Source organism: Lepus europaeus, chromosome 9 (genome assembly GCF_033115175.1).
Source record: "Lepus europaeus isolate LE1 chromosome 9, mLepTim1.pri, whole genome shotgun sequence".
NCBI classification, from domain to species: Eukaryota; Metazoa; Chordata; class Mammalia; order Lagomorpha; family Leporidae; genus Lepus; species Lepus europaeus.
In genome coordinates this window covers 120,917,328-120,944,149 of record NC_084835.1, presented here as the reverse complement: position 1 = coordinate 120,944,149, position 26,822 = coordinate 120,917,328, and positions in this window count along the sequence as shown.

The following is a 26,822-nucleotide window of genomic DNA, read 5'->3' as shown; positions in this document are numbered from 1 at the left end:
TGTTGCTTTGGAGCTCTTGAGATCCGGCTATCCCAAACTGAGATATGCTTTCAGTATAAAATCTGCATTGGCTTTCCAAGACTTACTGGGGGGAAGAAATGCAAAATACTGTACTAATACTTTTATAACGATTGAATGTTGAATGACAAAACTTCAGATATAGTAAGTTAAATAATATAAACTATTGAAATGTTATTTGTTTCCTTTTAACTTTTATAATGAAACCAAAAGAAAGTTTGAAATTACATATTTGGCTTACCTGTATATAATATTGCTCTAGACTGTATATTAAACGCTTTCAGGAAGGTCATAAAATGCTTCTAAATGATTACTTCCTAGCATCAAAATCTTAAAAAAAAAAAACCAAAAACTACACATTCACCCTCAAAAATGACCTTTACCAGGAGCCAGGGTGGACTGTGACTAGGTAGCAGTGAATCCACACGCTAGGAGATGGTTGTCTGGGGGTTACCAGGAGCTGAGATCAGCAGAAAGAGGCCGCGGGAGCAGCAGAAGACATCTGTTACATTCTGGGGAGTGTGTCCAGTCAGAGTTTACATGATAACTTAATTTGGATGGCACAGAAATATTCATGAAATATTGATTCTTCCAAACATCTAGAGCTTACAGAAGCCAATAAAGGAGGATTACATTGTTGGACAAAGCACATGGGTTTTGGGGTGAATTATTTTCAGTTTTATTGCTGAGATAGTGAATTGAAGCTAATAATGAGAGCAGTGCAGTCACCAGCCATGAGCAGTGGAAATTTCCTTCAGAGAAAGGCTCCCAGCAGAAAGCATACAAGCGAGTATTGGTGCTATGAAGCTGTTTCATTCGTTATCGATCAGAAAGGATTGTTCAGTCTCATTAGAACTGGTTTCCTAGAAGATATTCCTGCTGCTGCTGAGGGTTAAACTGTGGAAAGGAGCATGGGGCTGGACATGTGTCTGGCCAATTGGGATTTTTAGTTTAGACAGCAATGTCCCTTTTCTGCTTATTCTTCCAAGGAGAAATGGTGTGATATCCATCACCAAAGGCAAATGGCCAGATGATGGTCAAAGGGCCACTCGGATGGAAAGCTCTTAGCGTGCTCAGAGAGGACTGAAAACCGTAATTATTTGATTCTTCATTAACTTTAGTTCTTGTGTTACAGAGGTTTTGCTTTTCTCTGACTTTATTGAAGCATAACTGACACAAAGTCAAATTTTGCCACTTTAAGTGTACCGTTGCATGAACTTGGAAAATATGTGCTTGTTTGAAACTGCCACCCCAATCAAGATAGAGAACATTTCTATCACTCCAAGAATTGCCCTGTGACTTTGCGCACAACACCCCAACTCACACTCTGGGCATTAGCCACCTGATTTATGATAATTTAGATTCATTTCACTTTTTGGAATATGTCAATGGAATCCTGTACTTTTTGGTGCCTGACTTCTTTTCAAAACCTAGTGTCTGAGATTTGTCCCCGTTCCCATGTGTGCACCTAGTTATTGCCTTTTGCAGTATACAATATTCTGTTTTTTTTTTTTTTTGACAGGCAGAGTGGACAGTGAGAGAGAGAGACAGAGAGAAAGGTCTTCCTTTTGCCGTTGGTTCACCCTCCAATGGCCGCTGCGGCTGGCGTGCTGTGGCCAGCGCACTGTGCTGATCCGATGGCAGGAGCCAGGTGCTTCTCCTGGTCTCCCATGGGGTGCAGGACCCAAGTACTTGGGCCATCCTCCACTGCACTCCCGGGCCACAGCAGAGAGCTGGCCTGGAAGAGGGGCAACCGGGACAGAATCCGGTGCCCCGACCAGGACTAGAACCCGGTGTGCCGGCGCCGAATATTCTGTTTTAAGAATGAACCATATCTTGTTTATCTTCTCATTCCAGTTTTGGGATGATATAAATAAAACTACTATAAATGTTCAAGGGCAGGTTTTGTGTGGATCGAAGTTTTCAGATCAACTGAGTAAATACCTAGGAGTATGAATGCTGGTCTTGTGGTAAGACTATGTTCAGTTTTGAGATGAGCTGTCAAACTGTCTTTCAAGCGGGCCCATTATTTTGAGTTTCCATAAGCAATCAGTGAGAATGTCTGTTGCTGCACACTTTGGCTGACATTTGGCATTGCCAATATTTTTTTCTTTAATTTTAGCCATTCTAATATCCAGTATGTTGAGAATCTTTTCATGTGATAATTATGTGTATCTTTGGTGAGGTGTCTGCTCAGATCTTTTGCCCATTTTTTTATCTGTGTTGATTCTTGTCTGATTGTTGAATTTTCAAAATTATGTACACTAATTTTTAATTAATTTTTTGAAAGGCAAAATGAGGAGAGAGAGGAGAGGGAGAAGGGGAAGGGAGAAGGGAGAAGGGAGAAGGGAGAAGGGAGAAGGGAGAAGGAGAGAGAGAGAATCATTTCAATTTGCTGGTTCATTCTGCAAATGTTGCAGCACGAAACTCAAGCCAGGTCTTCCATGTGGGCGACAGGAACCCAAGTGCTGATCCGTCACTGCTGCTTCCAGTTGTGCATTAACATGAAACTGGAATTCAGCGAGGAGCCAGGGCTCTAACCTAGGAACAACCACTGGCTTTAACTCCTTCGCCAAATGTCCGCTCCAGTGTTTGTACCTTTTGGATATAAATTATTTTTCAGCTATGTGTTTGCAAACATTTTCTCTTGGTCTGTGTCTTGTCTTCTCATTCTCTTCATGGCATCCTTTATAGAGCATGAGTCCTTAATTTTAATACATTCCATCTTATCAGTATTTTCTAGTTGGACATCTCAATTCCATTTGATTAACTACGTTTCTGAATATTCTCTGAAAGTTCTGGAGATGTTATTGAAAAGGTAAATTCTCAGCTCTCCCTCTCCAGCCATTTGGATCCAGTCAGTCAGAGTGAGGACCTAAAATGTGGCATTTGAATCAACACTCAGGATGCTAAGATGCCTGGTTTGTCAGTCTGTGTTCAGGCCTTTATTTGTCTTCATTAAGTGAACACTTAATTACCTCCATTTTGATTTTTTTTCCATCCTCTTCATCTTGAGATTGCATGATGACTGAGAAGTTGTTATTGTTATTTGTTATTATTTTTTTCTGTTTTCTGGCTGAATAATTAAATGATTCTGAGGTTAGGAAGCTCCCAGATATGCCTGTGGCCAGAGCCCAAGGGCACTGTGGAGAGTGGGGCATGTGGTTCTGCCATCTTTTCTTTAAACTCTAGGAAAGTCACAATGCTGGAGTGTCACCACAGCACAAGGCTCCTTAAGAGACTCAGGTGAGGCCGGCACCATGGCTCACTAGGCTAATCCTCCACCTGTGGCACCGGTACCCTGGGTTCTAGTCCTGGTTGGGGTGCCAGATTCTGTCCTGGTTGTTCCTCTTCCAGTCCAGCTCTCTGCTGTGGCTCGGGAAGGCAGTGGAGGATGGTCCAAGTGCTTGGGCCCTGCACCCACATGGGAGACCAAGAGGAAGCACCTGGCTCCTGGCTTTGGATCGGCGCAGTGCTCCGGCCGTAGCAGCCATTTCGGGGGTGAACCAATGGAAAGGAAGACCTTTCTCTCTCTCTCTCTCTCTCTGTCTAACTCTGCCTGTCCCCCTCTCCCCCCAAAAAAGGAGAGACTCAGGTGAATCCTAGGAAGCTGTTCGTCAGCCCTCTCAATGAGAATCAAAAATAGAGAGATATTATCTACAAAAGCTTCGTGGCCACAGACTTCTTCTCTCTAATAGAGGGATTCCCCAAGAATGTTATGTAATGCTCAGAAGGTTGTTGTAAGTTTTCTTTTTTAAAACATCACAAACTCTACAAGGTTGTATTGAAAGTAACAGACAACAAAGTGGACCCTGATTTTCTGCTGGTTCTACTGCAAGTAGACAAAGCTCCCTACCTGGTGTTATTTGGAATTGGCAGTGACGAGACTTAGACACTGCGTTGATGCTGCGACAGGATGAGGCCTCAGGGGGAACCAGGGGAGGAGCACATGTGTCTAGGATTTGGGAAGGGCTTGGATCTTTGTGTTCTGGAGGGTAGATCGTGCTAGGCAGAATGATGCTCTAGAAATGTCACTCTGCTCCCAGGGACCTGTGACTGTGTTACGTTCCACAACAAATAAGACTTTATAGATGTCTTTCTTGGCCTGAACATGGGGAGATGTTCTGGATCATCCAGGAGGTTGCAATCTGATCACATCAGCTCTGAGTCAGGGACATCATGCAGTGAGAGGAGACTTGGAGTGTCAGGGACTCAACACATCATTGCTGTGGGAGCCACAGGGAACGTGTGGAAATGGATGTGGGCAGCCTCCAGGGGCAGACATGGGACAGCAAAGAAATGGGACCTCATTCCTACAGCTGCAGGGGACTGAGCCTGTCAATGCCTGGCTGAGCTTGGACTCTGATTCTGCTTTATATCCAGAACATGTCGAGCTTTGTAGGCAAAGGACCCAGGCAAGATCTCCCATGGTATCTTGGCATTATTTTAAGGTTGTGCTAATTTGCTACTGCAACAACAGAAAGCTAATACTCACATGGAAAGGTGTGTGTTGTTACATAAGGCATACCAAAAACACAGGGATAGCTAAGGAGCCATCAAGGACAAATGCAATGTCTGAGGTGACCTTGTGCACAGAAAGAACCAGGACCCTTGGGAAAGATGACCCACAGAGCCAGAACCAAGGTAAAAGGAGAGGCAAAGAAGAGAAAGTGTGCTGATCAATAGTTGATATTAAATATCATTGGAAGTGAATTCTTATGTGCAGAATGCCATTAAAGTATGCTTGTGCCTTCTAAGCAAAGGAAGAGAATCTTGGAATGATTTTTATTACTTTAATTAATTTATTAATGAATAACCACTATTTTATGTAAGCATCAGATTTATACTTGTGCCTAAGGCACTGAGATTCTTACCTATGGAATTAGAAAGGAAAGAGGACAGTGTATCAACAGAAGTAAGATTTTTCTCATCTAATACTGAATAGCATAATAGTTCAAATAGGCAATAGACATTTACTAGGTTAGGTTAAGCATTTATAATAATAAGGACAATTTTTAAAGCATTGATTCTGGGGGAGTGCAGTCTAGGAATCTGGTGTCTTGATGAAACAGGTTGAATTTTGAATGCTTCTCACTTTCCTTTACCATCACCCTAATGTTGTTTAGGCTGGGGTGAAGTTTTATAGCAGGAACTTATCAAAAATATCACTTTAAAACTCAATCATCTTTTCCTTCCTACTGACTTATTCCATAAACTCTTAAATCAATAGCAAATGCGAACCTTGACATCTTTCTAATATAATTCCCCCAGATAGTAAAAAATTAAACAAACATAGGGGTATGAGACTTACCATTATAAATCCAGCCAGTTGTGGTGGGATGCTGTGATTAAGTGCATAGCACTGCCAAGATACCCCGGGACTGCCCACAAATGCAAGGTGAAGCGATTTCTCACAACTTCTGAGCACTTATCCCTATAAATCATTGCATTGATACATCAATCCTCAGAAGGTTAAAAGAGATATTACTCAAAACCTGGCATGGAGAGGCAGAATTTCAATAGGCTGTTTTGCCACTAAGTTTAAGCTTTTAAGTGTAGAGTGATGGTTGTTTTTAAGCCTGATACCACATCCTCCCTCTACCCTCTCTTTCTCTAACCTCCCAGACAAGTGCATGTTGTAAGTGTAGAACCCAATGCACCTGCTGACTCCTCTTTTTCTTTTTTTTTTTTTTTGGATTTTTTTTTTATTAAACTTTTATTTAATGAATATAAATTTCCAAAGTACAGCTTATGGGTTACAATGGCTTCCCCCCTCCCATAACTTCCCTCCCGCCTGCAACCCTCCCCTTTCCCGCTCCCTTTCCCCTTCCATTCATGTAAAGATTCATTTTCAATTCTCTTTGTATACAGAAGATCAGTTTAGTATATATTAGGTAAAGATTTCAACATTTTGCCCATATAGCAACATAAAGTGAAAAAACTACCATTGGATTACTAATTATAGTATTAAATAGCAATGTACAGCACATTAAAGACAGAGAACCTACATAATTTTTTTTCAAATTAATTAATTTTCTATGCCATTTCCATTTTAACACCAGGTTGTTTTTTTTTTTTCATTTCCAATTCTCTTTATATACAGAAGATCACTTCAGTATATAATTAGTAAAGACCTCATCAGTTTGTGCCCACACAGAAACGCAAAGTATAAAAATACTGTTTCAGTACTAGTTATAGCATCACTTCGCTTTAGATGACACATTAGGGACAGATCCCACATGGGGTGTAAGTACACAGTGACTCCTGTTGCTGATTTAACAATTTGACACTCCTGTTCATGACGTCAGTAATCTCCCTAGGCTCTAGTCATGAGTTGCCAGGGCTATGGAAGCCTTTAGAGTTTGCTGACTTTGATCTTATTCCGATAGGGTCATAGTCAAAGTGGAAGTTCTCTCCTCCCTTCAGAGAAGGGTACCTCCTTCTTTGATGGCCCCGTTCTTTCCACTGGGATCTCACTCACAGAGATCATTCATTTAGGTCTTTTTTTTTTTTTTCCCATGATATCTTGGCTTTCCATACCTGCTATACTCTCATGGGCTCTTCCGCCAGATCCGAATGCCTTGAGGGCTGATTCTGAGGCCAGAGTGTTGTTTAGGACATCTGCCATTCTATGAGTCTGCTGTGTATCCCACTTCCCATGTTGGATCTTTCTCTCCCTTTTTGATTCTATCAGTTAGTATTAGCAGATACTTGTCTTGTTTGTGTGATCTCTTTGACTCTTAGACCTATCAGAGCTATCAATTGTGAGCTGAAATTGATCACTTGGACTAGTGCGATGGCATTGGTACATGCCATCTTGATGGGATTGTGTTGGAATCCCCTGGCACATTTCTAACTCCACCATTTGCGGCCAGTCCGATTGAGCATGTTCCAAATTGTTCATCTCCTCCCTCTCTTTTTCCACTCTTAGATTTAACAGGGATCACTTTTCAGTTAAAATTTAAACACCTAAGAATAATTGTGTGTTAATTACTGAGTTCAACCAATAGTACTAGAACAACAACAACAACAACAAATACTAAAAAGGATAAAGTATTACATTGTACATCTAAAGTCAGGACAGGAGCTGATCAGTTCATTGTTGCTATAGTTGTCTACGGCCATACCACCCTGAACGCGCCCGATCTCGTCTGATCTCGGAAGCTAAGCAGGGTCGGGCCTGGTTAGTACTTGGATGGGAGACTCCTCTTTTTCATTTTGCAATTTCAACAGATAAGTCTATAATTGGTCCCCTTAAACACAAACCTTTTTTCTCATTGTTGTTTGGATTAAGAATTAACTCCCCTCTTGAAATGGAAATAGCACATCTTCACCTGCTTCATCTGCATTTTGGTTATTTCTGACCACATTAGCACCACTAAAATATCTGAAAGTAATCAATTACAGACATTCTTCTCATGCCAGGGATAACTTGTGGTGGCTACTGGGGGAAAAGTTATTTTTCTGTGGCTCTTGATAGGGACTGGCAGTTAGTCCTTTGTGGACCATGTTTGTTGATCCTCAGGGAGTCTTCAGTTAGAGAAGTGTGTATCATGGCCTGTATTTTAAATAGACTTTATGGCTGTGTGGGTGTATATCATCAGGAAATAGAGAACGTGTCTATAAACTGCGTGTTGAGGTTTTCCTGGCATTTCTCATGCAAGATCTTTCCTGTTCTTTTTGGTTCCTGAAACGCTGTGAAGCACACTTCTCAGCTCTTTTCCCTGTGCTGGAATGCAAATACTCCTGGGGCCGAGCTGTGGGGCAGCAGGTAGAGCTGCTGCCTGCGGTGCTGGCATCCCTCTGGGCACTGGTTTGTTTCCAGAGATTTTGGTAAATGAAAGGCAGAAAAGCAGAGTGTGGGACTGGTGGAGTCTATCTTGACTGAAGAAATCTTGTGTATTTCATTACTATTTCTTTCAGGATTAATTCTGCCTTGAAAACACATGTTTTCATTTCCTCTGTAGTTTATCCTTTTCTTTACTGAACTTAATCGATAGGATGGTACGGGTGAATGAATGATGAATGAATGAATGAAACGTCTTCAGCAGCACTGCTGAGAGATGCGAGCTTTCCCCTGATTGTGCTTTTAATGTTTTTTTTCTTGAAAGGAAGACATTTCTCTCACAATGAGCCCCTCAGTCACAAGAGGCAGAGTGGGAGCCGCACCAGAAGTGTTTCAAAGCTCAACCTTGGGCTGAACCAGCTTCCGACAGTCAGCTTTCATGTCTACCTGTTGGAAGAAGTGTGCGGTCGGGCTGCTGGATTTTCTCCTCGACCTGGGCTATTTTCTGCTCCTCTCACTTATTTACGATCCTTTCAAGTCTTTGAATCTCTCTTCAGCAACGCAGGGTGTGTGAGCTCTGACAAGTTGTATCTTGAACAACACATCCAGCTTGATTTCCAGACTATAATTTGTAGCTTTAGGCAAACTGACATCCAGTTTTCCCCCATAGTGATATAAAGGTGAGGCTTTCCACTTCTATTTATCTGAGCTGTAAAGAACCAGACATACATGTGATTCCAATTTTTCAGTTAAATTTTTACTTTCACAAGTTAGATTTCCCCTCCTTAAATCATATCCAGTGGACTGCCTGCTATTGGTAAAGATTTGGAACTTGTGAAAATTTAGAATGCAAAAACTCTGAAAACTATAAAATTATTAGGTTAAGGTAAATATCTAGAACAATAGAGTTTGGAAGCCTTTAGGAGACATCACAAATATAAACATCATTAAAGAAAAAATAAATCATTAAAGAAAAAAATGCCCGCTAACACAAAATTAGCATGGATATTTTTTTGGAAGTTGGTACACACAGGAAGTTTGTATCATGTACTGAATATTATTTTCTCCCTCTCTCTACTCTGACTTGGACTTTCAAAAGGAATTTTCTTGTATCTCCGGGAAGCAGGATGAGGGCTTTTAAGCCTAATGTCCTCATCCTCTCACTGTCTTCCCCCTACTGGACAAGAGGTGACAGATTTAAGCACTTGGCCTGGTATGCTGTGCCTATCTCTCTCTTGGAGCCCACCACACAGTGCAGTTGTCTTCTTGTATACCCCACCTTCCGTGGATACTGTCCATGTTCCCCTTCTACCTCAGTGGGCATTGCTATGGCTTGAATATGGTTTGGTTTCTGAGCTCTTGCAACAATTTAAACCGCAAAGTCATAGTTTAAAATGCAAAGAAGGTGGAAGCAATCTAACCACAGTGTTTAGAGGTGGGGCTTTTGGATTAGGGGTCATTAAGGAGGAGGCTCCATGATTGAATCCTAGTGGCTTTATAAGGAGAGAGAGAAAAGATGTGGACAATGAAGACAGAGGCATGTGCTCCTTGTCTTTTGCCATGTGATTCTCTGTGTTACCTCTGTGCAAGAATTCCATCACCAGAGGTGGAACCAGTGAGGTTGCCTGACCTTAGACTGTGAACCTCCAGAACCATGAGCCCAACTAAGCCTCTTTCTTTTGTAAAGTAGCCTGACTCAGGTATTCCATCTTCAGGATGAAAAGCTGACTAACCCGTGGGTTCACCTCCAGTGCAGCAGCCCATATTCTCTTTAGCTGCTGATCTAGGCTTCCTTTATAAGTCAGTATTGCCTCGAACAAAGCCAACGTTTGTTTCCCAACTCCTTAATTGTGTCTGAACTAGAGAAAGGTCCAAATTCCAACAAGAACATTTGCAGATGTTTGATAGTTCCTCCAGAAAGATGTTTGCTATACTTGCCTAATCCATTGACCTCTGCAGTGGCAACCTAAAAAGAAACTTAGGTATTGACTTCAAAGTTCCGTACGTAGTTGAGGGCACAGCCTCTCTGACCACCCTTGTGGAGATTAGTGGCTAAGATGAGAATGCCAGGGACAGGCACTTAGCTAATGGCTAAGACACCAATGCAGGTATCCATGTCTTATGTCAGAGTACCTGGGTTCAATTTCCAGTTCTGGCTCCTGACTCCAGCTTCTTGCTCATGCAAACCCTGGGAGACAGTGGTGGGGCTCTCTGTGGGAGATCTGCATTGTGTTCCCAGTTCCCAGCTTTGCCTCTAGCTCAGCCCTGACTGTTGGACATTTTAGGAGTAAATCAGCAGGTGGGAAATCTCCCTCTCCCATGGTAGAATTCACAGACTGATGAGAATAGAGTGAATGGAAGAAGACTTGACTATCTCTTTGTTTTGTGTTACTGTAACACAACACTTGAGACTGGGTAATTCATAAAAACAGAGGTTTGCTTCTTACAATTCTGGAGGTCATGATGTCCAAGAATGAGGAGCACATGCCTTGCAAGGCCTTTGTGCTGCATCATTTTATGCAGAAGGCCGAAAGGCAAGAGCAAGAGGAAGAAAGGGACGGCTGAACTCACCCCCTGATAACCAGCCCACTCTGGTGATAACAGAATTAATCCACTTGTGAGGGCAGGGCCCTCATGACATGCTTGCCTCTCAGAGGTCAACACCTGCGCTGGGGATGAAGTTTCCAACACATGAGCTCTGGGGGATGCACTCAGACATGTAGACTGAGTGGTTCCACAGGCCTGAGTCATGAAGCTAGTGGCTCCCTCTCTGCACTGAGACCCCTGCCGGCAGACTTCTCAGGTGAGTTGGTGACTCAGGGCCAGTGTGAAAATGCCTTTCTGATTCTCTTTTTTTTTTCTATCACTCTACAGTAATAATTCACCTCTGCTGGGCACATCCCTTTGTCTTGCTGGTTATTCCTCCAAGGAGGCTACTCAAGCTTGTCCTTCTGCAGTCACTACATGGCTCTGCACTAATCTCAGAGCTGGCTCCTGGCCTCACTCTCATCCTCTCATGTCAGGATGGCTTTTCCATTTTTGTGCACCTTGGCCCCTGCTGTTCTTGACCCCCAGCAGCCATCACCTGCATCTCTTTGCAGGGGAACTACACAAGCATAGGATCCCAGAAGACCCTCCCTAACCAATGACTGTGGGGTGTGGACATGTCCATAAGCCAGCTCCCATACCCCGAGCAGGTGGGACTCAAGGTGGCTTACACAACCTTCAGGGCCCTTTGAGACTGAGCCAGTGTCACCCTCGGAGGGAATTTACTGGAAGTCACACCATTGGCTTGGCCTACCTTGCTTCCTGGCCTGATCTCTCCATCCTCACTCCCTGCTGTCTCTTTCTAGGAACACATTCTAATCACTTTGACTCAATTCAACTGACTCAAGTTCTACTTGGTTAAATGTTAATCGTGCAAAGCACCTTCATGATAGCATGTAGAATGACACTTGACCAAATTTCTGGGTACGTGGTCCAGGCAAGGGGACACATAAAATTTCTATCACATCATTCCACTCTGGGGAACTTAGCATCTCAGCATGGCTAGTGGGAAGTGTCCCTGTGAGTCCCGAGAGGGTCAGGGGAGGCGTCTAGTGAGGTCAGTGTCAAGGGTCCACCTGGGGCAGAGCTGCTTTTATTGTCCAGTACTGTCAGCACCATGAGGACTCTTTACCCTCAACACTGGCCTTTTGTGCTCCTAGGAATAGAGATTTAGGGTCTATAAATATCCAGACCAGGCTCTTGTGGCAACCATACATAGCAGTGCTACAGAAATTTTTATAACTTGATGTTTATTTCACTTACGTGTCATTAATTCCACAAGATTAAAAAATATGTTTACTTCAGAAGAGATTATGACGTGAGAGAAGCTGGTTCCAGGTCAAGCATTTGTGTCACTAGTTAGTAGGTACAGTTTACATCTTCAAGGTCAGTAATTTAGTGTGAAAGTCAAAATATTTGCTCAGTAAAGAAACAATTGCAAATAGTCTGGGCCAGCTTGGAAGCACTGAGAACTGTTTAATTTGCTTTGGTAAGAAGTACCCATTTCCACTTTTTTGTTTTATTTCTGCATCAACTTCCGTCCCTCACTTCCTTTCTCCTTTGCTATTTTTCCTCCTAACTCTTGTGTCCAACAACCTCGTTCCATCTTTCCTGGCTTCAAATCTCACTCTTTGATCCCACGTTTCTGTGACCTTACATTTCCCATATTATGACCCAATGTTTTGCAAAAGTTGTTTTTTGGGCAATCTGCATCAGGATCTCCTAGGGAGCTTGTTTAAAATGTGGATTTCTAGGGCAATGTTTGCTGCAGCAGCTAAGCCACCAGTTAGGGAACTGCACCCCATATCTGAGTCCCAGCTCTGTTCCAGATTCCAGATTCCTTCCAATACATTTCCTGCAAGACAGCAGCTGATGACTCAGGCTGGTGAGGCGCTGCCACCCACACCCCCACGGGAGACCTGGATTGAAGTCCCTGCTCAGCCTTGTTGTTGCAGGCATTTGGACAAAAGATTGTGAATTATTTAGCTTTGTTGGTTTTTATTAAGACATCTGAATTTCCATCTGGTTTTATTTGTTTACTTTTTCATTTTTTTGCTCATGCATCAAATTTTCATCCTTTTCTCCTTTACTATTTCCCTCTCCTAACCAGTGAACCGATGAATGAGAGAGCTCGCCCTCCTTCCCTCCCTCCCTTCTCTTCCTGGTCTGTCTCCTAGACTCCCTGCCTTCCAAATAAATAAGTAAATAAACATTTACAAAGAAAAAAAAGTAGATCTCTGTATTTTAATACCCCACAGTTAAACATTCTCTTCTCTTTGCATGTTCTCAGCTTCAAGGTTCAACATCTGTGTGTGCGTGTTCCATATCCCATGCATATCCCATGGTCTGAAGGTGACAGTGTCCCGATGAATTCCCCTGGGAGGGCAGTAATCTGGAGGAGGGCCTTCTGCCATTCATCCCTGGGAGGGAGGTCCCTAACTCTGCCTGTGGAAAAGCTGACCCTGGCAAGCCAGCACCTCCCATATCTAGAGGAGAAAGGTCATTTTCCTGATTCCTCATTCCTGTTGTCTTGTGAGAGCTGAAAGATGAAAGGGAAAAATGAAAACTATACATTGAAAGAACAAACCTTATAGGTTAAAATACACATTTGAACTTCTCATTTTGAAATATACTTGAGTCTATTATGTTCACTCTACACAATTACTATTCCTTTTGTTCATAACATGTTTTAACATTTTAATTAATTGATGGACACATTGAAAATGTAATAACAATAATAATAATACTGAATTCACACATGTGATGCACTATATATTCTCTTTGCATGATTTCCATTAAGGCCAATTTTTTCTAGATGACCAAGGAAAATCTTAAGAATAATTGCATAGCTACCACAGTACACCAGACAAGTGAAAAATTGGCAAACGATTCTCAATTGAAGTCTTTCTTGTGCCTGGAGTTATGAGGTTTCTGGCTGAAAAGAGGGAACATAGAAAACTTTGTTGCCTGTGAAATGCTGAAATATACATCGTTTTGTCAAGATTCCTGCAGCAAAGCTCCAAAGACTGCACTGGGCTCATTGCAGTGAGCCAGTCCCTCAATCCTCGCCCTTTCTCTGTGGTTTCCTTGCCAGTTAGTGTACATCACTGTTACAGGCACTAAAGGATCATGGGAGATTTAGGGGCAAAAAACTACATTCCATCTAAGAAATGTGTATCATAATCTGAAGTCTACATATGATGACATCCTAGATTTTAAGGTTAATTTTATGATGAAAACTGTTATTAGTCTGAAATCCCTACAGTAAGACACAAGTCTGACTGCTAGAGATGGCCATTTGTTTATGACATTACTCCAAGCTGTGTCAGGGAGGTCTTGCCCAGATTCATCAGGAGCCATAGTTTCCAGACATCATAAGATTCAAAGAGCAATGGCTTTGCCATAATGGAAGTGGAAAGTGGAATTATTGTTAAAGAAGTAAGCTATTTTAAAGTAGACTTTCTAGTAAATCTAGATCCCCAATTTTCACTCTATTTAATTGTTCACTCTGGTTTAACATGAGTTGAAAGTTATCTTGCCTGGATGTACATGATGGAAAAATCCACTAGAAAAATGTTACATTCTCCTTTTCAAATGTTATACTCTCGTTTTTTTTCTTCTGGTAACAAGCTAACTTAAGAGACTAGGTGTCACTCAAATAATTATTCATTTGGCTCTGATCAACAAAATGATTCATAGCCCCAAACATTCGAGTGCTTAGATGTAATCAATATTTACACCAAGAATGCCTATATTTCTACTTTTGGAGAATAAAAAAGTGCTAGAATATGATTAATGACAAATTTCAGATTGGTTTAAAACGACAAAACTAAATAAAAATTGTTGCCTTAAGGTTTCAATTTGGTGCAGTAAAGATATTTCTCTCCTCCTCTCAAAAATCATCCCAAAATACAAGAAAAAAACAAAACCCAACATTAAAGAAATTAGAAGGGAGCTGAGTCATTTAAGTGGTGGTGGTGTGCAAGAGTTATGATAAGAAAAAGCTGGTTTGCCACGTACGACCTGGGCAAGGTGCAGGAATGGGAAGTCCATGCAGTAAGGGCTGTGGAGTCATGGCGGGCATGGGGGTCCTCTGGGGGTCTGGGATACAGGGTGAAGAATGGCAGCAGGGGCATTAAGTTCAGTCTGCGTTTTGGATGGCAAAGCCTCCCATTTCTTCCTCTATCCAGTGCTGGTGCAGCCACACAATGCTTCTCTAGATAAGAGACAGAGGCATCTCTGCAGAAATTTAAACACCCTAGGGACAAAAATCCAATATTAACAACCTTTCCCTGACAAAAATCAGTCCAGCCTGATGCTTAGTTATCCAACAGTCTATAACTCTGCCTGCCCATCAACTTCCCGTCAGCTTGTAGTTCTTCCCCGTAAACATAAGGAGAAAGACAAGGATCACTTGATACACAAGGGTTGATGGAAGACAGAGTCTAAATCCAAAGTAAGTACAATAAAACTGAGAGAAAATAGTGAGCTGAAAAATATTCTAGGAGACCATAATCAACATCCCAGGCGAAACACAAGAGGGTCATCCATTCATTAAGAAAGAAGATGGCCTTTCAACATTCAAAATACAAAGAAGAGCTCTTTTAAATTAAAACAACATGGAAAATCCTAAATATCACATTTATTTAGAGTATTGGGGGGTTAGAATAAAAATGTCTAGAAATAGATATTGGAGAAGAAAAGATAAGCAAATCAGAGAATCAACACTGATGGTCCAATATCTCATAGTAGAAGCTCCAGGAAGAGTAAACGGAAAATTAGACCGAAAAATTGTGAAGCAAATAATATAATCATCCTTTCCAGAGCTAAAGGCTCATCTTGATAATGCAACAAAGCCATAAATGTGTTCAGGATAATGAATAAAATGGAAGACCCACCCCAGTCATATTATTCTAAATTTCAGAACAATGATAGGGAAAAGTTTGGAAAACTTTCAGAGAAAAAGACAAGTCAAAGACTCCCAAAAGAGAAAAGATCCAATTTCTCACCTGTGGCACTGGAATCTTCAGTAGATTGTTATTTAAGAGTGAAGGTAGCTCTAAGAAGTGTGGAGAGGAAAATGTGTCAGAACGCACTTCTTGTTCACCCCTTTTCAGGAAACTGCTAGAAGATGAGCTCCAACACGTGACAGGCGGGGAGAACTGAAAAATGGACGAGCTCCCAAAGCAGGGAGTACAGCAGAGGAGAGACAGACATGGGCGTGCTGATGAGGGCAGAACAGGATTCAGATGAGTGGCCAAGCACGACAGAAGCTGGCGGAAATGGGGAGAGAGGGCGCCGGGGCTGATGCGTTTCCTGATGCTTTGGATCACATGGAAAAACAGCCCTGGCAGGATCTTGCCTAGAAGTCAAAGTTTGCAAGAAGCTTAGTAAATCTCAAAGATAAAGACAGTGATAAAACAAAGCACATATCAATTGTAGGTAAAACAAGAGTTAGCAGAAAATGAAAATATATTCGTGTCTATTTTGACTAGAAATAAATTAGTATATATAATATAAATACTCATTTTGCTTTTACTCCAAAGAAAATTATGGTGGAAGGTAAACCAAGAAAAGGAAAATGCAAATATCTTAAAATCCTCAATTTTTGAAGTTTTGAGTTGATAGTATAGAAAACCACATCAGGAATATTTACTGCTAATAGCTTATCAGTTTGATGTTAGTACCCAAAGTGAGGGGGGGATCAGCTTTGTTGTAAGAGGACCAGGGCGTTGCTCTGCAAATGCTCCTGACCCTGATCCTCTCTGGGTTTGTCTGAGGCACAGTGGGTGCATCCAGTGCCTCAGGGGCTTCTACACAACCCAGAAATGGGGGAGGAGAAGGTGGGAGGGAGATGAGAAAACAGGGAAAAGACTCCTGGATTCAGACTTCATTTGATGACCGAAACAGAGGAGAGACCATAGTTTTAAACAAACTATTCTGTAATGAAGAATAACCTGGGTAGATATTACAGCTTTTACTGCTTGTTGAATTGATTTTTTTTTCTTCTGTGAGAATATACTTCTCTCTTCTCCCTTGTGGATTTAGACCTTTCAGGAATGGTTGAGTATTTATTATTTTAAGTCTTTAATTTCCACTATAAAACAAGTGAAGGATGTTTGTGGGTAAGAATGTTCTACCTTCCCCACCAAATGTTCTATGTTCCCTGGAAGGCGAAGGTTCTAAACAGGAGGGGAGCAATAGACAGCCAATATCTATCTCCTCTACCTGGAGAGCCCATAGCTTCTGTGATGTGCATGTCTACTGGATACCAGACACAGAGCAATAATGCCATCTGTTTACCTGTGGTTCACCAGCCAGCAGACTGTAAACGTGGGTAAGGTTGCTTTTTCTATTTTAAGATTTACTGAGAACAAGGCAGTAATAGTCTTTTCTCCCTAGCTTTTGATCTCATTCTTGCTCTTGTTCTCACTCTCTCTGGCTCTGTCTGTCTCACTGGAAGAGCACTTTTCCTTTTTTGAATAGCACTGAAGTTCCAGAAAGCACTTATTTTATAACCTACATGAGAAGAGTGTTGTGTCTGCACATACGGCTGTAGTTGCAGTGCTGTAAGAATCTGTCTGCAGGTGAGAGGTGTGGAGGGAGGGAGAGCAGTGCTGTGCAGAAATCTCAGATGCCTAGGAAGGTTGGAGGCTGAAAGCTCGGAGCTCATCAGGGCAGCCCCAGGAACCCACATATTTTCAGTAGGAAGAATGACAAGGACCATGCTTGGGTGTCTCTATTCTGCCTAAGGGTGGGTTGGCTGCACTGCCACAGACACATCGGTTCCTCAAATGCAAAGAATGCCATTTCCTGAATGTGCTTATCTCAAAGTCCTCACCTGCACCAGCTGCTGAACACAGATATTCAAAACTAGATTTCCTGAGACTCCCCCCTGACCCACCACCACCACCACCACCACCCATCACCGGCGCCGCCATCACCACCACTGCCGCCGCCACCATCACCACCACCACCTCCGCCCATGACTCTGAAGTCCTGTGTTTTTGTGGCTCTGAGCAGCCTCTGAGACTTGGATCTCTGTCCAGAGGAGATCTGCCCTAAGCTTCAGGCTCATTTTCCATTGAGCAGTGACTCCCTGTTCATCTACACCTTTCTGACATCTCGTCACCTTTCTATATCACGTCACCTTTCTATATCACATCACCTTTCTACATCACGTCACCTTTCTGACATCATGTCACCTTTCTATATCACGTCACCTTTCTACATCACATCACCTTTCTGACATCGTGTCACCTTTCTATATCACGTCACCTTTCTACATCACGTCAACTTTCTATATCATGTCACCTTTCTATATCACATGACCTTTCTGACATCACGTCACCTTTCTACACCATGTCACCTTCATGACATCTATTTGGGCTGGATCTGGATGTTTCCAGTGGTGGCGTTGGGGTGTTATCATCATGTCTGTAACGAGCTGCAAACATGTTCATGAAAATCTGCCACAAGGAATTGGTTTCACTCTTGTGAAACAAAATTTTTTTTTGTACCATGATCTTTTTTGGGTACAGGAGGGTCTGCTTAAGCTCCAAACTACTGTGCATTACATGACCAAGCTCCTTCATGGGCCACTCAGTGTGGCTAGCTATTTCCTTGTTTCAAATGTCCCATGTAGTAAGTGTCTGGATCAGCTATCCAGCCCTGATGGTCTGGGTTGCCGCAGGTAACTCTTGCAATGGAAATCACAGGTTTACAGAAACGTAGTGGTGCTGGGGCCCAGGGGAGCCAACTGGCTTATTGTGTGATTGCTGCTTTGAGTGAGCCAATGATTTCTTCTCCCCTGAATACTACTGCCGTCTACTATCATTATTGTGGCCTCCACTTCAGGGATCCTCCCAAGATACAACTCTTTCATCAGGGGAGAGTTCCCTTCTCTCTTGTGTTAGATTTGACCAAAGAATACCTCACATTTCTTCAGTCCACTTACCTCACTCTCTTGCACCTAGACACACTCTGCCAATATGAAGGCATGAGACAACTCTGGTATTGCTTTTCCCAGAATTAACTCTTGTCCTTATATATATTCACACCACTTGGATCACAATAATTTTCAGGTTAAGGGAGACTATTGCACCTCTGAAATCTGGCTTCAATTTTCTATTCTCCCTACACCGACGGTTACAGCGCTGTGTGTCTAAAGACCAAGTCCTTGTGACAGATTTTCATGAACATTTTTCCAGCCCATTGCACACATGATGAGAACACCTCAACTCCACCACATCCAGATCCAGCCAAATAGATGTCATGAAGGTGACATGGTGCAGAAGGGTGGTGTGATGTAGGAAGGTGACGTGATGTAGAAAGGTCACGTGATATAGAAAGGTCATATGATGTCAGAAAGGTGACATGATGTAGGAAGCTGACAAGATGTTAGGAAGGTGACGTGATGTAGAAAGGTGATGTCATGTAGAGAGGTGATGTGATGTAGGTGACATGATGTAGGAAGGTGACGTGATGTAGAAAGGTCATATGATGTCAGAAAGGTGACATGATGTAGGAAGCTGACAAGATGTTAGGAAGGTGATGTGATGTAGAGAGGTGATTGATATAGAATGGTGACGTGATGTAGAAAGGTGATGTGATGTAGGTGACATGATGTAGGAAGCTAACAAGATGTTAGGAAGGTGACGTGATGTAGAAAGGTGATGTGATGTAGAAAGGTGATGTGATGTAGAGAGGTGATGTGATGTAGGTGACATGATGTAGGAAGGTGACGTGATGTAGAAAGGTCATGTGATGTAGGAAGGTGGTGTGATGTCAGATAGGTGATGTGATGTAGGTGACATGATGTAGGAAGGTGACGTGATGTAGAAAGGTCATGTGATGTAGGAAGGTAGTGTGATGTCAGATAGGTGATGTGATGTCAGGAACGTGACGTGATGTCTGACCTCTTCAACGAAGTATTGGGAGAGGGCATGCTGGTCTCGTCAGGAAGCAGAAGTTCTGAAAGCAATTCTGTTGCTGTTAACATCATAAAATTGTCACCTCGCTGTTTCAACATTTGCGTAACATTTATTGTTTTGAAAGCTGTGAGGAAATAATCCTTCCTTACCAAATTCAGACTTGTAAAATTTCTCCAAAGTTATAATGCTATCATTTGTTATTTAAAAAATATTTTCTGCTTAACTTTTTTTCTACTCTTGAGTGTGAATTTTGCCTTTTCCTGATATTATTTCTGTGTTTAATCTGCAGCATCTCCAGGGAAACATGAGTTGACTAATAATCAGATGTTCATCTCCTTTTACATCCACAAGACATCTTTCAATATTATGACTGCATTCAGGTGCAACCAGGCATAGGTAATGAAGGATGGTGCCGGCGGCGTCCTCTACCTGGCTACTCCAAATAGATTGTAACTTATTCGTGGGTAACCTCTGTGAGTAAAACTGATTATCTCTGTTTAAACGTGTTAGATATTGTTGTGTGATTTAAAAACATGCCCAGAGAGTGAAAGTCTTGCTCCATTAAAAGCTCACTCACAACCTACTTTTTCATTCCCTCTGCCCATGAAATATGTATATAGAGTTACCAGCTTTTAAAGATCAACCTTAGCATGTAAATGCATTTGTAATGAATATAATTTCTTGCTCTGCCTATGAACTTCCCCAGGATCTGAGGATAGCATTTACTGAAGGTTAATGTAGGAAGAGTGCTCCATATATTGAATGTTGTAAGTCTAGGCAATAAAAATTGGTTTGCTTTATGGAATTTAAATGAATTTCCAGCTTAGTATCTCTGACTGAAAGTGAGAAAAATCATTTCTGTGAGAGTTCAAAAACATGTTGTTTGTCATTATGAAGTAGTGGCACAAGCCAGTCGTGAGATTTTTAATGGAATTTTTATTGGGTCAATCCCTGGGAAACTGGGGCAACAGTTGTCTGAACGTGGCACACAGTTTCATAGGAGGCTAGTTCTTGGGCTCATGGCACTCAGCGGATGCTAAAGACATAGGTGAAATATCACGAGCCCAGTGTTACCACCCAGCTCTCCCCAAGGGCACTCCTTACAGTTCAGAGGTGTGGGGAACAAGAAAGAATGCTGGGGCCTGGTTCACCTCTGTCTTTTCTTAGTCTTGTCTCTGAATCGGCCGTAAGTTCTTTTTTTTTTTTTTTGACAGGCAGAGTGGATAGTGAGAGAGAGAGACAGAGAGAAAGGTCTTCCTTTTTGCCGTTGGTTCACCCTCCAATGGCCGCTGCGGCCGGCGCATCTCGCTGATCCGAAGCCAGGAGCCAGGTGCTTCTCCTGGTCTCCCATGGGGTGCAGGGCCCAAGCACTTGGGCCATCTTCCACTGTACTCCCGGGCCACAGCAGAGAGCTGGCCTGGAAGAGGGGCAACTGGGACAGAATCCGGTGCCCCGACTGGGACTAGAAGCCGGTGTGCCGGCACCACAAGGCAGAGGATTAGCCTATTGAGCCACGGTGCCGGCTGAAATCCTTATATCTTATTGTCTAAAAGATTTCATATTGTGCTTTTAATATAAGATTTGTATTCAACCTGGAGTTAATTTTTGGGTAAACTGTGCACAAATTAATTTCATTTCCTCCAGGTGCATGTTCCATTGTCAAGCATTACTTGTTGATTTCATGATAGACTAACTGCCAACCTCTCCTTTGCCCACATGTTCCAAAGTGAAGCTTCAAACACAGACCAAATAACCACGTAAGGTCAGGTTACATGCTGAGCACAGGTTACTTCCCATTCTGTATCGATGTTCTATTCTTTTAACAAAGCTCACCATTGTTTTTCAGCTAGTCTTGGAGTTTTGTTATTTTCCTTCGATAAATAAAATATTAACTGCTCAAGTCACATACATGCACACACACATACACACATATACACACATACACACACACAGTGGGATATTTGGGATATTGACTGAAACTGTGTTGAATACACAGATAAATTTGGGGGGATTTGTTAAAAAATATATGTTTATTTCAAAAATAGACTGACAATCAGTATTCCATCTGCTGATTCACTCCCCAAATGCCTACAACAGCCAGTAGTAGACCAGTCTGAAACCATGAGTCAGGAATCCCAGCCAGATCTCCTATATGGGTGGCAGGAAACAAAATACTTGGGCCATCTTCCACCTTCTCCCACATATATTGTTGGGGAGCTTGCAATTTTATATATATTTTTCAAAAGATTTATTTATTTATTTGAAAGTCAGAGTTACACAGAGAGAGGAGAGGCAGAGAGAGAGAGGAGAGAGGAGAGAGAGAGAGAGAGAGAGAGAGAGAAGTCTTCCATCCTCTGGTTCACTCCCCAACTGGCCAGAGTGGCCAGAGCTGTGCTGATCTAAAGCCAGGAGCCAGGAGCTTCTTCCAGGTCTCCCACACAGGTGCGGGGGGCCCAAAGACTTGGGCCATCTTCTACTGCTTTCCCAGGCCATAGCAGAGAGCTGGATCAGAAGTGGAGCAGCCAGGTCTCCAACCGGCGCCCATATGGGATGTCAGCGCTTCAGGCCAGGGTCTTAACCCACTGTGCCACAACGCTGGCCCCTAGTATCTTTATAATAATACGTATTTCCAGCCAAGAACATGATAATTGTGCTTACCTAGTTTTTTCTTTGATGTTTTACAGTAGAACTTTATGGTTATCTCTGTGGAGAGAATTTGTATCTTTTGTTACCATAAACAATTTTTAGGAGAAATGCAATTACATGCCAAAAAGCACATAACTAACTTGTATAAACCTTTATGAATTTTCACCACGTGGACATGCATGTGTGGTCTCCCCCGGTTCCCAGAGGGCCCTGTGCTTTCTCTTGATTGTTACCCTGCTCCTCGTCCCACGGCAGCCTCATGAGCCCATCTAGCCAGCTTTCTGGGTTGTCAGTCCCCTTCCTGAGGTCCACTAGCCAAATTCTCACACAGACATGACATGATTTATCGTTCAAGTCAAACTTCAGCACTAGGTCTGCGTTAGTACTCAAAACAAATCCACAAAAAGTGGTAAGGTCTATAAAAATAGTTTTGGGATATGACTGCCAAGGCTGGCGATAGCAGCCAACACAGCAACAGCTGTGGCCGGAAGCAGAATGGATTGCTGTGTAGGAACATTTCCTACTCGGACAGCACTGCAGGGTTGGGGAGGTTGCCAGAAACAAGCAGAGTGACCTGCAGGTTCTGAATCCAGTGGGGCAGGACGTGGAGCCAGACAGCACGGGCTCAGGGGCGGAGCTGCGCATTGGCACCCTTCTCGCCCGTGCACCTCTCAATCATGCCAATTAAAGCAGTTGCTCCTTTTCTCTTTCCAATATGGCAAAAAGATGTTTCTCTATGCTTGAATTCCTCACATGTTTTTGAAACATAATTTACCCTCCATTTGCAATGTTATTTTTCTTCACTTCAGATCACAAAGAAAGATATTGGTGATTTTAAAATAAAGACTAATTTCCTGGATATAGTGGTTTGGAAAAGGAAAGTCATATTTTTATAGCTCTACATTATTTGATGTATTACTCTATTGCAAAAAGAAAGTTTTAATGAGGATCTTTTCTACCTCTTTGGAATCTGTTCTTTGTTGATTTGCTTTTAGGCATCATTCTTATTTGAACTAAAACAATGTAACTTTGAGGCAGAGAACATTAAAACTAAAACTCTCTTCTTATGTAACATCTTCTTATATAATATCTTAGATATTGGTTCCCAAAATGATTATCTATTTTCTGTAGTTGGGGTCAACTCTCTAGGATATTGTAGGATAAACTCAGTAAAGGACATAGAGAAGCTATGCTGAGTAACATAAAATTCTAGAAGTTCCATCCAATCTTGCTCAATATTGCAACTTATTTGCCTTTACAGATTTGAGCAAATGAGTTCCCTAATTGTTTCCCATAATTGCACATCAAACTAAGCTGTGTCCATTTGGAAGCAATCACCCTGGGTGACTGCATGCTCCCCTGGAGATGTGTCAGATCAGAACATGAGATCTGGTGGGTAACACTCAGAATGCTGACATATCCTTCGAATATTCTCAGAGTCAGTTAATATTCATCATTGGAGACTGAACTTGAGATTTAGAAAGACTCATAAGAGATAGCAATAAAACCAACTGTACTAACTAATGAGAACCATCAAGCCACACAGAATTGTTTTGGATTAGTAAACGGGGCAAATAAAAGTAATGCAACTAGATTTTTTATTGTGTTGCTTGTGTACTGTTTCATAAATAAACTCTTGTAAGCTAATTTTAAATATATTTAGAACAATAGCAGCCTTACTTGATTAACCATATAGCTTCAACGAGGAGTATTCTAATTGATACTTGTTTTTTCCTGTAGACATGGTATTGTGCTGTGTGATGGGGATTGAAAATTAAGGAGAACCATATGAGAGCCACTTTAAATGCCATCTTTTTATCTCTGGTTATTTTCAAGGCTATGAGACAGTTTCAGCTAAACTTTACGTTGGGTGCTGGTCAGTAACTTGGACAGCGGCATGCAGGCAACATTCTGAGCGGGGCTCCAGTGCATGAGAAATGAAAGTTGAGGCATTAAATATAACTTTCAAAGTCCCATAGAGAAGTGATTGTAATAAATCAACAGGCGCACTTGATAGGTAAGCACAAAACGTAAACTCAAGAGAAAATCATTATCAATGAACACTGGCTCTGAGGTCATACAATTAATTAAAATGTCACACTTTCTATGTTATAATTATAGGATATTTGGATACTTTGAGGTCTCCAGAATTGATGGATTAAGACTTTTAACAAAAACATTTTGACACAATTGCTTATTTATTTATTTATTTGAAAGGCACAGAGAGAGATAGAAAGAGAGAGAGATCGTCCATCGGTTCACTCCCCAAATGGCCACGATGGCCAGAGTTGGGCCACTCCAAAGCCAGGAGCCAGGAGCTTCCTTTGGGTACCCAACATGGTGCAGGGGCCAAAGTACTTGGGCCATCTTCTGCTGATTTCCCAGGTGCATTAGTAGGGAGCTGGATCTGAAATGAAGCAGTCGGGACTCGAACTCAGGCCCATGTGGGATGCTGGTGCTATAGACGGTGATTTTTATCTACTATGCTAAAGCACTGGCCCTTTGACCTAATTTTTAAACAGTAAACATAGCACAGATATTTATTAATAGTATTGATTCAGAAAATGCACTTTTCAGGTAAAAAATAGTTATGTTCTGTGCACTTTCAGTATAATTTAAAAGCTTATATTGTGTAGTGATTGAATGCAGATAAAGCAATTTGTTTTCCCTGTTTTGTTTGGAATACAGTTTTCTATAAAAGATAATCCCACAATTTATAATCAAGACATTTTATTATGTATTTGATTTTACCAGGCTTTTATACAATGAACTGGATATTTGGTAATTATCTTTTCCTCCTTTTAATCTCTTTAATACTTCCTAATCCTCGCCACAGAGTGACCTTGGCAGGGAAGCGGGCAGGCTGCCATTGTGTGGGCCTCAGAGTCAGAACACAAAATTGCGAGCACCAAGAATGTGTCCTCACATCTCACCTTAAGAGGAGTTTCTCAAATGTGCTGCCCTCAATTGCCTTTCAAGTTCCAATTCATAATGAGTACTTCATGCTTCAAGCATTTGGAAATATTTTAGACAAAGGGTAATTTCACTAAAATTTTTTAGAAATTTTGAGATGTAGAATTTTTGACTGTTGATATAAATACATATCCATGCACATAGATCTTTTTACAAATTAAATTTGTAAAGGAACATTCTCATGTGATGTGTTCCCAACTCACCTATGTTTGCAGTTCATAAGCTGTAAGTACAGTGCTTGCTCAGTAATCTGTTAATATAATTTTTCATAAACTTAATTCATGCAAATAATTTCTATTGAATGATCTGAACCATACACTTAATAGTTAGATCTTGTTAGTGCTAAAAGATTTTATAAAGTGAAGTATACATTTTCACAAAAACATTAATTCTTTAAATTACTTTTTTTAAAATTTTTTTATTTTTGACAGGCAGAGTGGACAGTGAGAGAGAGAGAGACAGAGAGAAAGGTCTTCCTTTTGCCATTGGTTCACCCTCCAATGGCCGCTGCGATAGGCGTGCTGTGGCCGGCGCACCGCGCTGATCCGATGGCAGGAGCCAGGTGCTTCTCCTGGTCTCCCATGGGGTGCAGGGCCCAAGCACTTGGGCCATCCTCCACTGCACTCCCTGGCCACAGCAGAGAGCTGGCCTGGAAGAGGGGCAACCGGGACAGGATCGGTGCCCCGACCGGGACTAGAACCCGGTGTGCCGGCGCCGCAAGGTGGAGGATTAGCCTAGTGAGCCGCGGCCCCGGCCAAAAACATTAATTCTTAAGAAATGCAATTCTTTTATTTTTGTCATGCCAAATAAGAATATTGTAGATGGATTTACCAATTATTTTATACTTCACTACTAAGAAGACCAACATTTAGATTCAGAATGTGAAGTGCCAATCACTCTGACAGAACACACAGTTCTCTGAGGAACTGTCTCCAGAGTAAGAGAATTTCTTTCATTAGTTTATAAATGATCCAGGGTGAGGAGTCAACAGGAGTGCAAAATCCTGTCTAGAGCTGGTGTCCCAAGAGTCAAGTGAATTTTCTTTCCTGATGTAGCAGATGCAGAATCTGGCCGGGCTGGACCCTGAGGTTGGGAGGGGATGAGACATCACCCCAGGAGGCCCAGGCAAACAGCAGGAATCCTCCCTTTATTTGGGTATTTTCGCCCTTCCTGTGACTTTCCCATAGTGGTCTTACATTTATCCTCTCTTGAAAAATAGAACATTATGCCTTTTGTAAGAAGACTTTTATTTATTTATTTGAAAAGCACTTACAGAGACGCAGAGGCAGAGGCAGAGGCAGAGAGAGAGAGAGAGATCTTCATCCAATGGTTCACTTCCTAAATGGCCACAATGGCCAGAGCTGTGTCGATCTGAAGCCAGGAGCCAGGAGCTTCTTCTGGGTCTCCCATGTGAGTGCAGGGGCCCAGGCACTTGGGCCATCTTCTACTGCTTTTCCAGGCCATAGCAGAGAGCTGGATCAGAAGTGGAGCAACTGAGTCTCGAACTGGCACCCATATGGGATGCTGGGATTGCAGGTGGTGGCTTTACCCGCTGCACCACAATGCTGGCCCCGGATATTATACCTTTAACCACTGGACTTCACTGAATACTGAGAACATCATTAGGAAAGGTAGAGACCTGAAGCCCTGTATTCATGAGCTCACGAAGACCAATATGTGAGTGTAGATCTCAGGCAATTAGAATGCAGAACAAATAGTATCATCCCAAGGTGCAGGAATTTTTCTCTGAGATCAGAGAGGGGAGGTCCTTGTCCTAGTCTTATCTTTGTAGGAAGATGTGGGGACAAACTGCTTCCTACAGGAAATGTTCAAGGGGAGAACTGAAGTTTGACTCAGAAAAGACAAGGAGCAAAGAAATGGAAACATCAAACCTGGAAGCCTCAAAGTGGAGAATGGGT